Source organism: Stomoxys calcitrans, chromosome 2, assembly GCF_963082655.1.
Source record: "Stomoxys calcitrans chromosome 2, idStoCalc2.1, whole genome shotgun sequence".
Lineage (NCBI taxonomy): Eukaryota > Metazoa > Arthropoda > Insecta > Diptera > Muscidae > Stomoxys > Stomoxys calcitrans.
The window spans coordinates 193,009,373-193,012,339 of NC_081553.1; positions in this window are offsets into that span (position 1 = coordinate 193,009,373).

Consider the following 2,967-nt stretch of genomic DNA (forward strand, 5'->3'; position numbering starts at 1 on the left):
CCCAAAAAGTAATTGCGGATTTTTCATATAGTCGGCGTTGACAAATTTTTTCACAGCTTGTGACTCTGTAATTGCATTCTTTCTTCTGTCAGTTATCAGCTGCTACTTTTAGCTGGCTTTAGAAAAAAAGTGTAAAAAAAGTATATTTGATTAAAGTTCATTCTAAGTTTTATTAAAAATGCATTTACTTTCTTTAAAAAAAAACGCAATTACTTTTTGGGCAACCCAATATAAGGATTCGTTTCGCTTTAGATTGCCCCATTAGTAGTGCAAACTTTTGTGAATATTGATACAATGCCAAAGCTACAAAACTGCATTTCAAACTGCCAGACATGGCATATTTAAATTCTAATCCCATACCATTCCATTGTATGGCCTGGTAAAGCATACAGCTGAGATATCCAATTAAAGTGTCAGAAATTCACTTTTCAAATGTTACACCAGCAATGTTTTCATCACCAGTCATTAGCAGCAGTTATCTGTTGTAGAAGTTGCAAATGTTTTAATGAGAAATTTCCCTCTACCGCTTAGAAGATGATATTGGCCTAGTCATGCTCATCTAATGAAGCCTAGACATTGTTATGCAATTAAGCTTGAGGTGGGGTAGAAGTTGGCTTAATTATGGTAAAAATTGTTTCTAATGGCAATAATTACAGGTAATAGGTTCACTAATAGAAATTTTGTAACATTGAACTTCAAAAAAATAAAACAAAAACTTAACCAGAAAATGCTTCATTCCAAATTCAACTGTTTAAAGTTTGTGTCTTAAGTCTTTCGTTTTCTAACTTTGCTGAGTTAAGTTAAGGGTGATTTTTTTTTAAGAGCCACAGGAAAGTTTTTCAAAAAAACATATAAAATTTAGAAAAATTCATGAAATCTTTATCGGAATCATTGAAGCGGGCTTGTCTGTACAGACTTAAGCAAAGAATTGTCTAAAGTAGTTAAATCGCACGAGATCTAGGCGGCCCATTGACCGGTCCCGAACGCGAAATAATATGTTTACCGAACTCGCCTCACAATATGTCCCATGTTACGCATGCTGTGTGGCATGTGGCACCGTCTTGATGAAACCACATATCTGCAAGTCAAGCTCTTGCATTTTGGGCAAAAACAAAATTTGGGTAACTTCTCGCTTACCATTCATAGAAGAAGTACGCTCCAATGATGCCACCAGCCCACAAACCGCACCAAAGTGTGACTTTTTCTGGATGCATTGGTATCTCTTGCAATGCTTCAGGCTGTACTTCACTCCAAAATCGACAATTCTGCTTATCTACATAGCCATTGAGCCAAAAAAAAGCTTCGTAGTTACAGTGGGAGAAGCTCGCGGTGAACTTTCTTAACAGAGCACGCATTTTGATTAAAAAAAATTCAATAATTTTCCAGCGTTATTCGTTTGTAAGACGATTCTTGGTTAAATTATAGACCAAACTGAAGATGTTTGACAGTGAAACGTAAGTGAGTTGTTAAAATCAATTTTGCCACAAAGATAATAGCTAAAAATCACCCTTTTTATGTAATTAAGCGTAATAAGGGGTAGAAGTGGTCTTAATTATGGTAACAATTTCTTCTAATATCAATAATTACAGGTAAAAGGTTCATTAAAAGAAATTTCGTGGCATTGAACTTCAAAAAATTAAATAAAAAATTAACCCAGCGAATGCATCATTCCAAGTTCAACTGTTTAAAGTTTGTGTCTTAAGTCTTTCGTTTTCTACCTTTTGCTGAGTTAGGTAAATGGTGATGTTCTAAGAGTTGTAAGAAAGTTTTTCTAAAAAAAAAGTAAAAGCATGCTAAGTTCGGCCGGGCCGAAACTGGGGAACCCACCACCATGGATTCTATTAAAAATTTTTAAAAATAAATTTAGTTGTAGGGCATAGTTTTATTCTATATACCAAACTTCTGTCAAACCAGCAAAAATTAAAGCTTCAACGAACCGAACAAGGATGATCGATTGCCCATGGATTTGCCCATGAACATTCCTCTAAGGAACAGGAGAAAACTTCTCACATACCAATGAGTGCAGTCCGATTCAAGTTTAAGCTCAATCATAGGGGGGGGCCTCCTTTTTATAGCCGAGTCCGAACGGCGTGCCGCAGTGCGACAACTCTTTTGTTGAGAAGTTTTACATGGCATAGAACCTCACAAATATTGCCAGCATTAGAAGGGGAAAACCACCGCTGAAAATTTTTTCTGATAGTCTCGCCAGGATTCGAAACCAGGCGTTTAGCGTCATAGGCGAACATGCTAACCTCTGCGTTACGGTGGCCACCGGTGGTACTTGGGAGCTATATAAGGTTATAGACTGATTTTGGCCGTATTTGGAAGTCGTAACAGAACATCGCATACAACATTTCAGCCTAATCGGACAAAAATTGAGGCTTCCAGGGGCTCAAGAGGTCAAATCGGGAGAACGGTTTACATGGGAGCTATATCAGGTTATAGACCGATTTAGACGGTATTAGGCACAATTGTTGGAAATCATAGCAGAACACTACATGCAAAATTTTAGACAAATTGGATAAAAATTGCGGCTTCCAGGGACTCAAGAGGTCAAATCGGGGGAACGGTTCATATGGGAGCTATATCAGGTTAAAGACCGATTTCGACCATACTTGGCAAAGTTGTTGGAAGTCACAACAGAACACCACCTGCAAAATTTCAGCCAAATCGGACAAAAATTGTGGCTTCCAGGGGCTCAAGAAGTCAAATCGGGAGATCGATTTATATGGGAGCTATATCGGGTTATAAACCGATTTAGATCGTACTTGATACTGTTGTTGGAAGTCATAACAAAACACTACATGCGAAATTTTAGCCAAATTCGATAAAAATTGCGGCTTCCAGAGGCTCAAGAACACCACATGCAAGATTTCAGCCAAATTGGACAAAAATTGCGACTTCCAGGGGCTCAAGAAGTCAAATCGGGAGATCAGTTTATATGGGAGCTATATCAGGTGGTGAACC